A 12,337-nucleotide genomic window follows, 5' to 3' on the forward strand; every position below is an offset into this window, starting at 1 on the left:
GACCCTATGCAGAAAATCAGGGCAAACTCCAAAAGGCGTAGTCGAAAGAACAATCCGAGGTCCGAAAGCCATAGGTAAACTTACCGGTACAAAAGTACAAATAACCAGAGGCGGAGCCGTAATCCATAAGGAAGCTGAGAGTCAAAACCAGAACGAGAGCAAAAGTACCAAAACCATAACCAGGAGACGTACACGGAGAACAAACCAGGGTCAGGAAGCCAAAAACCAAGTAGTAAATAACAATAAGACTGGGAGTAGCTCTAGCCAGGAAAACCCTAATACTGAGCACCGGGAAGAGTGTGAGGCAGCATTAAATAGACTGGGGAAAAGGGCTAATTGTGAACTGTGCTGGAATGTGAGGTGGAATGCCGATTCCTCCGGGGGCGTGGTGTAACAATATGCTTACATGTGTAAAGGTACAGACTTGGTCAGATGGCCTTTAAATAGATACTGTGAATAAGTATACCTTACCATAATTTATGAAGGGTGAAAGATGCACACATTACTTATCTGGGTAGTCTGTAGGTTGATAGACTAAAATACTAAACTACGTCCATCACTGATATATTACTTTCCAAAATTTTGTTCATTTCACACCTGAAGTCAGGATAGTTATCATAATGAAGAGACACTCTCAAATAACAGCCACTTGTACGTGCCATACAGATGCAGCCATTCAAAGTGCGCGGCACAGACACGTACCGCAGGTAATTAGCTACGTCATCGCGCATCATACCACGGTATGTGATTGGTTGACCGACAGGGGCACTCGTGGTGCGTTGGTCGGTCGTAGAAAGATTTAAATGTCTTTACTGTGCCCGTTTTAGTATTGAATATTTATATGGAATTTTACCACTGAAGGGAAATGGTAGTAGCTGAGCATAAAAAGAATAGGAGCATAACGCGTGTGAAGGCCATAAACGATATTGATTTTGGAACATAAACATGCAGTATTACAGTATATGGCTGGTCTCGGTACTTTAAAGAAAAAATACACACCAGTATTACATTTCTCCCTAAACATTTTAAGCATCGAAGTCTTTAATTAACATGTGAAATAACATGTGTATAAAAAGTGGTAGCTTTAAGCTTTTCTGCAAAAATGCTCGATACCGGAGTCAACAAGCATACTTTTAGAATTTGATTAATAGGAAATATAATATGGAATCGCGTATCTAAAGAAATTAATAACGATATAATTATATTCATGTACCGCAACACAAGAATAGTACATGCTGTACAATGTCTTTTGATACTGTATGTGTACGGCTGTTTCACCACTCCTTGTGGGTGGTAATGTGGTCTATGTGCCTGACTTGTAAGTGACAGGTTGGCTGTTCAAATCCAGCTGGTGCTACAACTTTTCTTTTAACAAACATTTCTTAAAAAAAATAAAATAGCAATATTATGGACAATTAATTGACTTTTTATATTTCTAAATATCACAACATGTTTGAATTTAAGTCATTTTTATATCAATGAATAGTTGTAAATTGTAAATACGACGTTTACATTGGCGTTATTAATTTTTCTCTTGAGTGTATGGAGGATTGTCAGCTGTCACTGAGAGCAGACCCCCCCTCTTAGGCTGCGCAAACGATCTTTTAGATTTTTATAGAGAAATGGAAGCTGTACAGTATGCGTTACAATATAAACATTTACTGTCAAACCTTAAATCAGCAATTGATTTAAAGATGATCTGTCAAAGCGCAATGACACCTATTACTTGATTATTATGGACACCCGGTCCCACCAGGGATTAAAAAAAAACATGCAATCTAAAGAAATAACAGTATAACTATGTTCATGCACAAACAGTAGCATGTTACATTATTAATTTGGGTGTCTCCTCTTGCCAGAAAGCTCTAAATTGCATTTTGAGTGCGTTTTTTTACTTTTTTTAAATTACAACCCATAAATAAAGCTGATACTGTTTAGACTTTTAATTATTTTAAAACTGTATTACAGCAGCACAATGCACAATGCAATGTAAAGTGCAATGAAATACAATATTGTTGGTGTTTGTTAGTGTTGTTTTTATCCCGTAAACCGCTTTGAGAAGCCACCTTTAAAGGCGCTATATAAAGGCGCTGATTCTTATTTAATGTGTTTTCTTTCTTCTTTTTTTCAGCATGGAATAAACCTATTACTTGATTCTTATGGATGCCCAGTCCCACCAGGGATTAAAAAACAAACAAACATGGAATCGCGTATCTAAAGAAATAACAGTATACTGTAACTATGTTCATGCACAAACAGTAGCATGTTACATTATTAATTTGGGTGTCTCCTCTTGCCAGAAAGTGCTAAATTGCATTATGAGTGCGGTTTTTGACTTTTTTAAAATTACAACCCATAAATAAAGCTGATACTGCTTAGACTTTTAATTATTTTAAACTGTATTACAGCAGCACAATGTGCTTTGTATGAAACCTCCTACAGTAACGAAATGTCTTGCGTTGTGCAGCTTTTCAACTAAATATATTTATCGCTTACGCCTGACATACGAGGTGTCCGATAAAAAACGGTTGAACAGCTCTGTTGGAGGTTTCGTGAAAAAGGAGGTTTCTCTCTACGAGGTTTCGTGAACAAGCTGCAGACGTGCCAATTGTAATCGATTTTATTTTTAAATACATTTTAGCAAAGTCATGTTCCATAAGAGTATGGTAATTACGGTAATTACGATACGGCTTTAGAATGGTGATTGGCTGACACCATCTGACACCCCTCTGATTGGGGAAAAAAGACCTGCTGATCTGTTCTACATATCAGGAAGACAACAGCATATGTTGCTTCTATTCGAAATGCGTATTTTAAACATTTAATTAAGAAGTAAAAACCTTACAGCGTACACGTACACAGATTTCTAAACTGATCAGGAGGAAGAAAAATCACCCATGTTTCACGCATAAAAAGTGGTTATTAACTATCGAAACCTGTTTTTATTTCGCCTGGCAATCTACCTGAATGCCGAACTACAGTATCTGAGAAGAGCCACAATTGAACTAGTGTTGATAATAAGAGAGAGAGAGTCCCCATTACCCCCATTTTGATTTAAATCGCAAATGCGTGTTTAATTATATGTATTTTTTGATTCACAATCAGACAAATGCAACATAAATTGTTATCTTTGTCTTCTAAGTATCTTAATAAACTTTCAGCATAGCTTTCTCCCCATTTAGATTTATTTTTCTTGGGATTTTGGGATCAAACGTAGAAAGATTAGATTGTAATCGTTTTTATTTTTTAAATACATTTTAGAAAAGTGTAATCTATACTAAAAAGCTGTATTTATTTAATACCACTCGGTACTTATATTAATGGAGTTTAGTTGATACTGTTTAAACTTTTAATTATTTTAAATTGTATTACAGCATTGTACACATGCTTAAAAGAGAAGAGACAAAACGCAAGCCTTCTTCAGGTGTGAGGGTCTTCTGCTCAGAATGAGACGCTAAATGTAATGTGTATGTAATGTATCTATACATACATACATTATGTGTATGTATGTAATGTAATGTGTAAAATGTAATGTAAATGTAATGCACCAGCAGCCATATCACCCTGCAACTCACAACTGGGAAACCCACTGCTGCTAAGCAGGTGTGAGCCTGGTCAATACTTGGATGGGAGACCTCCTGGGAAAAACTAAGGTTGCTGCTGGAAGAGGTGCTAGTGGGGCCAGCAGGGGGTGCTTACCCTGTGGTCCATGTGGGTCCCCAGTATAGTAATGGGGACACTATACTGTAAACAGGTGCTGTCCTTCAGATGAGATGTAAAATTGAGGTCCTGACTCTTTATGGTCATTAAAAATCCCAGGGTGTTTCTTGGAATGAGTAGGGGTGTAACCCTGGCATCCTGGCCAAATTTCCCATTGGCCCTTACCAATCATGGCCTCCTAATAATCCCTGTCTATGAATTGGCTTCAATACTCTGCTCTCCTCCCCACTAATAGCTGATGTGTGGTGAGCGTTCTGGCGCACTATGGCTGTTGTTGCATCATCCAGGTGGATACTGCACATTGGTGGTGGTGGAGGGGAGTCCCCATTACCTGTATAGTGCTTTGAGTGGAGTGTCCAGAAAAGTGCTATATAAGTATAAGCAATTATTATTATTATTAATGTAGGCTCTGAATGGGTTCAATTATGATTTGGGCTTGATTGAGGTCGCTGCCTTTCATCTAAAATCCTGCTTGAATCCTTTTAAACTGAAAATTAGACACAAGAAGAGAAGAGGCTCTGGTGAAATTTCTCTTTTTTTCATTTCTCTTTTTTTCTTGGAAAAATATCTTACCCGCTGCAATCAGAAGGATTAAAAAAAGTCAGACAGGCAGGGGGGAGAGTGAGTTCTAAATAGAGAGGTATCCAGGTAACAGTGAAACGGGCAGACAGTCTGGGGAGATCGCCCGTTTTCCATGTAAATAGTTCCCTGGTTCCGCACCCCTTGGTGTTACTCTCTCTCTTTTCTCTCTCACTCTCTCTCTCTTGGGCTGGTGGGCTTGTCTTGTATCTCTCTCTCGTCTGGGCACGGGAATGCTGCTGGAAGGTGTTGGCGGAAACACCTGATAATCAACTCGAAAGATTTCAGTGCTTTGTGTATATTCTAATGGCAGTGGGAGCAGGGTGTGTGGGAACAGGTTTGGTTGAAATTGCATTGGGGATTTATGTTCTTCACACCTGAAACATTTTCTCTGAAAGCATTTTCTTCCCAGTTTAGCCGATCTTGTTACAGCAAGTTACAGTTTACTATTACTGACCATATTAATTTTAACTGCTTAATGCCATTTTTTGACCATGCACGAATATGCTTATGTCCATATCTTCGCAAGGGAATCAGTGCAAATTGTAATACTAATTAAATGACCGCGGGCACTTTCCACCCCCTCTGACAGCAGGAACATTCCTATTCTTAGCTCAGCAGCTTATTACAATATAGGGTGTTCAAACCGTTTTTTTTACACAGTGACACAGCATCGCGTTGTGAATCTGTTTTTCCGTGTTTACAAAGAAAGTGGAATACAGTGATACTACCTGCTATATAGATACAGATACAGATACAGATATAGATTTAGATATTTAGACCCTTAAATTAATATCATTATTAATAATAATGATAATCGGCCAGTGAAAGCTCTGTTGTCCTTCACACGAATGCCTGAAACATTTTACCGAACCCAGGATTTTACACTATATTCCCCATTATAAAATGGATAATTCCGGTCCTGAAGTCTGATTGCCTGACAATTCCTTTATCATATTGGCTAGCTAATGTCCCATCCTTGTTAGTTAGATCAATTAAATGCTGTGGTGTTACTTTTTGTCGATGAAGAAATAAAGTATTTTCTTTTAAAATGATGGTTACAAATAATGTGGACCAGCATAATACTTTGAGTTTACAGCCTGTCCAAGATCATTCATTATTAATACTATTAGTAATATTTTCGATAAAGGCTTTGATGCATAAAATATTTATGATAAAGGTAGGTTGTGTACTTTTGCCCAACTGAGCAATCGTGCTTTTATAAAATATACCAACTTTTTAATGACTGATGATTAACATGCTGTAATATACATGCTGTTTAAATTTAAAAGCTCAAATGCTGTACATGAGAGGTTAAGCTTTATTGGCTCCTCCTGGCGGTTTTACAAGGTGATTACGGATACATTCCGATATGACGTCATATGACGTGTAACAGTTCGTCATAACATGTTATGATGCGACACGCCTACGCATTGTACCGTGGTGTACCTCACTCATTTTGAATGGCTGCATCTGTAGGTCTTCTCTCAAATCCTTGCATTTCAGTGAAATCAACAGTTACAGTTTTGCCAAGAAAGAGATCTGAGCCTGTGCAGAACCTCAGAAACAGAGACTGTTTCTTTCCATCACACTCTCGCAGGTATGTTGTAATATGCTTTGATATTTTATTTTCCTGTACATTCATTGTGCAGGTAAACATCAGTGACCGTATGATTTTTTATGCCGTCAGCTGCAAGTTTTCATACACAGTTTCAATATCCTGAAGGGCTTTAATGAGGGGAGCAAGTACATTTTCCCACTGTTTGATAACATAAGCAGGCTCTTGGATAAGGGTTTTGTGAGCCAGAAGACTTTGTTCAAAGTTGTGTGCATTTGGCACTCTTCGGCAGCTGTAGTTGTCCAAGATTTCCAGTAATTCATCTTGGTCAGAACTGTTGGAGTCTCTGCGACAAGATTCCAAGGTATTACGGTCAGATTCTTTGATCCTGGGTACTTTAGAAAATTGTCAACAAGATCACTCTTCACATATCCAAGGGCTGCCTGTTCCAAGATTACAGGAGCAAGCTTTATGGGCGAGTACTTCTCTTTCTGTCAACCAAAATAAATAATTCTACCTATACTCTGCCACTTTTTCTTGCCATAGTCATGGTATCTTGGTACCATATTACCATGGTACAAGAACAGGTACCTTGAAAGTGCTGCCTGTTGTACATTGCTCATAAAATTCAGAGAGGCAATCCCTGAGAATGCCTCCCTCATCATGTCCCTTCTCATACTGTCCATTTAGTAGTAGAATATTTACTTGATTTTCTGATTGAGTATATGAAAGGCTTTAATCAGTGAAATGTTCAATAAGCTCAGATAGTATCTGGCTGCGATGGACAACAAGGATTTTTTTTGTCTGGATCCCTGAGTTCTTGTGCCAGGGGCAAGGTGTCTTCTAGACTTTGTTCTCCCATCCCAGATAGGTCTCTATTGAATATTGTAACGATATTGCTATCCTCCATATTTTCCTCAGTAAACATGGTAGAACTTTGCTGAGCTAAACTGGAATCATCTGTGACATCTGAAGGATAAAAGTGTGCCACGTCATCACTGCCTAAGTTAAAATCATTTCCAGTGCTTCCAACATAAATTATGTGTAATGTACAGTATCTATTTCAAATGGTGGATCAATCTGTGAGTTGGTAGAGGGAAAATCCTGTGTGTTTTCCTGTGAGGGACCTGCAGTGTTTGATTCTTGCTGTGTCTCCACACCATCGCTGTCATGTTTCTTTTTGGTTGTCAGATAGAACCTCATGATAGTTAGCTTTGAGGCTTCATACTGAGCTCCCTCTGTACTGTCCTCATCTAAGGAAACTTCTTGGTAATTTGTCAGATCCACCTCAGAAATGTTTCCATGTGCATTCTTTCCATCTGGGAAAAACAAACATATGGCCTACGCAATGAGGTCTTTTTTTTCCCAGTCCTTTGGAACACTTAACTTTTGCTTTCCACCACCCTTTCTGGTTCTCACCTGGATAAAGCCTCCTTTTCTTCATGTTACATCATCCAGCCCAACTCCACTTTCCTTACTTTCCTCTCTGTGTTCACCTCTTGTTGATGAGTGGTATTTTCTGGATGCTTATATTTCGGCTTTTATTCAGTTTTGACTTCAGTCGCTCAAAAAGTTTTGATTTCCTACAGTTGGGCTCTTTCTCCTGTCTCCTACAATATCCCACCACTGCCAATCTGTCTCCATAAGAAGGCAAATAATTCCTCATCTGTCATTAAGATCAGGACACTGGGATCAATCTAAAAATGAATTGTGTATTATCAATTTTCAGTTTGAAAATACCAAACTTAAAGCATCATTTTATGTGGATCAATATGCTGATACCGATTTAAGAAAAAACATCCATTCAGGATTGTTGAGGTGTGAAGTAAAAATATCTACCATACATGAAAATATCAATATACTGTACATTGTTGTGCAAAAGTCAGAGACCACCCTTTCGTTTATTTAATTTCCAGTCAAAACCGTCATTCAGTGCAAATTATTTATTTTTTGGTGTCAGAAAATAATGCAAGAAACATATATTTGACAGTAAACTACACTAAATATCAAATCTATCAGTATTTAATTTGTCCACTCTTTACTTTTGTGCACCCTACTGCCACTTTAAGTCTTACATCCTTCCAATTAAACAAACAAGTTACAGCTGTGTCCTCCCAACAAAAGTTGATCCCAAAAGTGTCACTGACATTACAGTATATTAGAACACTTTCCATTAAAAGTGACACTAACATTCAAACAACTACCCAAACACAGCTTCGCTGCCTTGCACATTTCTTTGTCATGTGCATCTAAAATGGCTAAAGGAGATATTTCTGATAAGATTAGATATAAGATAATTTCCTTGCATTAGGAAAATGTAAATCAAAGGAAAATAAGTGAAAAACAGGAATTTCCAAAACTGGAGTTCAAAACTTACTACAATATATAGAGAAAATGGGACTCCTAACAACCATGCAAGGCCTGGTAGACCACTGAGAATATAACCATCACATAGACAGTACTTAAAGTTTTTATCACTCTTGCTTCAGATCTGAAAAATCCACAGGTGTTTCTGGCAATACTTCCACTGTAAGAAAACAACTCAACTCTATGGATCTGAAGAGATGTGTAGCTGTCAAAAAGTCACTACTGAAAAAAATAGAAATAGACAAAAGAAAGTGAATTTGCACTAGAACACCAAAACTGGACACTTGAGATATGAAATAAGGTTTTAAAGACCGATGAGTCATCATGGAATGTGTTTTGGATGACTTGGATCATGAGAAGCAGAAAATGCAACCAACTTCTAAAATTGAACTTTGGAGGTGTTTACAAGAAGCATGAAAAAATATCCCTGTGGATTTCTTGAAAAACTCTGAAAAATTGAAAAATGTAATAAAGACAAAGGGTGGACAGACTTAACACGGAAAGATTTGACATTATATTTAGCTGTGGAGGCTTTTGTGTAATTCTGTGTTAAATATATGTTTCCTGCAATAATTTCTGACATTGAAAAATAAATACATTGCACTTAATGGCCGTTTTGACTGGAAATTAAATAAATGAAAGGGTGGTCTCTGACTTTCACAGTCTGTATGTGCTGTTAATATCTACAGTAGGTCAGTGGGAGTTAGTTATAATAAACATAAACACATTCATTCTGTTAACTACCTTTTCTTCCTTAATTTTTTCTATAGTGGACCCTGGAATGTCCCTCTCCCTGAAGAAATCGATAAGGTCCTCCATCCTGCAATTGTGGCCTAGGAAACACACATGGGACAGTGGTGTAGCATTGATTAGTTAGCATAGTGTAATTACCTAGCCTACTGTTTGACCAGACTCAAACAGTATGCATAATAGTACTTTTAGAAATAGTGCAGGATAGGCAATGATGACCGACACTGGCCACAGATTTGCATTCACAGGGTGCACATACAGTAGGTCACACCCCAAGGAAATGTCAATGACAAATGTAGAGTAGGCTTTTCAATTTAATCAGACTTGTCACCTCACTCAACTAATCACTGTCAATAGAACACCCAATTAGCTTGAGATGAAAGATTTGATACAGTCTGAACTCTGCAAGAAGCTATATCTCGTGAAAGAGGGTTGGTAAATACTAACCTAGTGACTAGTTTTAACTTACTCTACCTTGTAATCATCTTAAGAGCAGACAACTTATCAAAAAGTTACAGAAACCTGAATCAAACCACAGCTATAAAAACATTTTCTGTACACCCAAGTACAAGTATATCAAGTTAAACTTGATTTAACCAAGTCTTGAAACTGTTACTAACCACACACAAATGTCTTCATTATGATAACGGTTTTTATTACGGTTGTTTGTTGTCCTGGTTAACCAATAAAGAGGTATTGTATTTTCGAAAATTCATGGTCTGTTCATTCATTCATTGTATATTTATCTGCCCACAAGCCAGATCTCCCCCCAACTGTAATTTAATTCTTGTTAAAACAAGATTCTATTTTTCTAAATTCTGTGGTCCATCTGTTCCACATTCCTACTGTGTGCTTTTGGCGAGAAAAGGTGAACTTTTTCCAATGTCTTTCTTCACAATATATTTTTGGGATGCATTCCTGCAAATGGAATATTAATTGATTGATTTTTTCTCATCAGTCACGTTTCTGTTAATACTAATAGTCACAGTTGCTGCTTAATATCTAACATTTATACAGAGACATTTGAGGATTTGGTATTTAAGATAAAACAATGGGAGTGACATTGTGGTGCAGTGGTTAGCCTTAGTGGCACCCTGGGTTTAATCCCAGACCTGGAGTGATATTTGTGTGGAGCTTCTATGGTTTCTTTTTATGTTCATTTTGGTTTTCCTCTGGATTTTCCAGTTTTCTCCCATAGTCGAAAGACATACTGGTATTTTTTTTGCAAAAATATATTTTATTACAACTCTATATACAGCGTTATATTGGTACATGTAGGTTCAAGAAGGTAGCTGCATCAGCATACATAGGCTACAAAGAAACAAATAAAGGTTTATTCCATGCTGAAAGGAAAAGAAAAGAGACACAACATTTTGGCTGTTAAGCACACACCTGAAGAAGACTCCACAGCCAAAATGTTGTGTCTCTTTTCTTTTCCTTTCAGCATGGAAAAAAACCTTTACCTGTTCCTATATTGGTACATACAAGACATGTTATATACACTCTAGTTTCTATTTTCGGTTTCTATGGGCTCCCCTCTGGTCTGCCAGGCGACACAAGGAAGGCTTCTAATGGTATACTGCCGAAACGTACCTCCCCTTTCTCCTCTGTTTTGTTTCAGATTTCATACACTTCCTCCTTGTCCTCTGACTGCAGGAGGCTCTCATCCACTACCACAGGGTGTTCCTTCTCACTTTCATTGTCCTGGCTCCCTTCTGGGACAGCCCCCAATCTTCATAAAGCGTTGGAGGATGATGCTTCCACCTCCCTTTCCAGGAGTTGGAACTATGTGTTTTCTTCTTTCCCCTCTGGTGCCAGATCTGCTCTGGACCTCTTTTCTCCCTACTCTTTTACTTGTTTGAGGGATAATTCCTGAGTTTTTCCTCCTCTTACTCCCCACTGCCGTGGGGAGTGGTGTTGTGATGAGCTTCATGTGGTGGCTCCCTATGAAGGGGTTATTCAGGGCTTCTGGGAAAATTGGTCCTGGTGTGAATGTAGGCGTGTTTTGTCTAAGTGTGCCCCTACAATGGACTGGTGCTCCATCCAGTGTGTACCTGGCCTTGTGCACATTGCTTGCCAGGATAGGCTCTAGCTCCTCTACAACCATGTATTGGATAAAGCCATTAGAAAATGCATGGATTTATAGTTGTGTTTTAAATATTGAAGTGTTGCCTATAGAATATATAGTCATCTTATGTCTGTCCTGAGGATGAGCATGTAAAGATTTATTCTATGCTGAAAAGAGGAAAAGGGAAATACAATGTTTTGGAACATTGTGTTTCCTTTCTTCTCTTTTCAGAATGGAATAAACTTTTACATGTTCCTTTGCAGCCTACGTGTGCAAGTATGTCTCTCCTTTTTACCATCAACTGATTCTTGTCTTTAAAAGATCAGGACCAGTCAGTGAAGAATGTAGACATCTCTTGAAAAAAATTAACATACACAGGGAAAAGACATCCCACTTTGTAACTGAAAAAATAAAAACAATGCTAACAGTCAAATGGTATATGATTCTTCAATTAAATTAGATCTGTGAAATCTCACAAGAACTGACAAACAAATAATTCAATACTACCACTGATATATCCATATACTCTAGATGCCAAATCTGAAGTCCCTGTATTAACAGATATTTGTTTTAATGAGAAGGACATCTTGTAACCAGCAGTATGGTGCTCAACATCTTTAATATGATAAAAACACAGTAATGTGTACCTAAGTGTTTCTGTTTAATTACTGCTCTAGTAAACAGAGAGCGTGTAATAAAATCCTTAAAATAACCCAGTCTGAAATAAAGTAAAGTAAAAATCTAAATACATATTATACAGTGCATATACAGAATAAAATGTGATCTGAGATGTTTATATTTAACCTTTATCATGTTTCACTCTTGTGATTCTCTTCTTTGTTAAAGAGGAACAGAGGTTGATGGGATTGAAAACAGAATTACATAAAACAGAACTTGTGATCAGTCCAGTTTCTTTCTTTGTGGGGTATCAAGCTGGTCAAGCATTGTTTCTTTTAAATCAGGCTCCATAAATGGTACCCACAAGGAAGACCAAATCATCGTGGGCAGCTTTGGTCTCACCAGCTCAAGAGCAGGCCCGGTCATCTTTAGCAGTTCTTGGTGACCAGAAATAATGCTGCAGACAGTCATTTAATTTGAAGTGCAGATCCCAGAGCTTTTGCCATGCTCTTGCAGTATCTTTCAACTCACCCAGTCCTCTGGTATTGCCTGGGTGTTACAAAATCTCTGCTTTAGTAATGCCACAGGCCTTTTGCAGTCTTTCTCCAAGTCTGGTCCAATGGTCAAACTTGTAGACTTAGGAGCCCAGAAGAGCAGGCTACTGAAACTAGCACTGT

At 37.9% G+C, this 12,337-nt stretch overlaps 1 pseudogene; it reads right to left on the minus strand.

Moving 5' to 3' along the window:
* Positions 1 to 542: 542 nt before the first annotated feature.
* On the minus strand, positions 543 to 9,043 carry LOC148836333 (uncharacterized; annotated as a pseudogene).
* Between the last annotated feature and the right edge of the window lie 3,294 nt (positions 9,044 to 12,337).

The sequence above is a fragment of the Atractosteus spatula genome, chromosome 4 (assembly GCF_055471065.1).
Source record: "Atractosteus spatula isolate fAtrSpa1 chromosome 4, fAtrSpa1.hap1, whole genome shotgun sequence".
NCBI lineage: Eukaryota > Metazoa > Chordata > Actinopteri > Semionotiformes > Lepisosteidae > Atractosteus > Atractosteus spatula.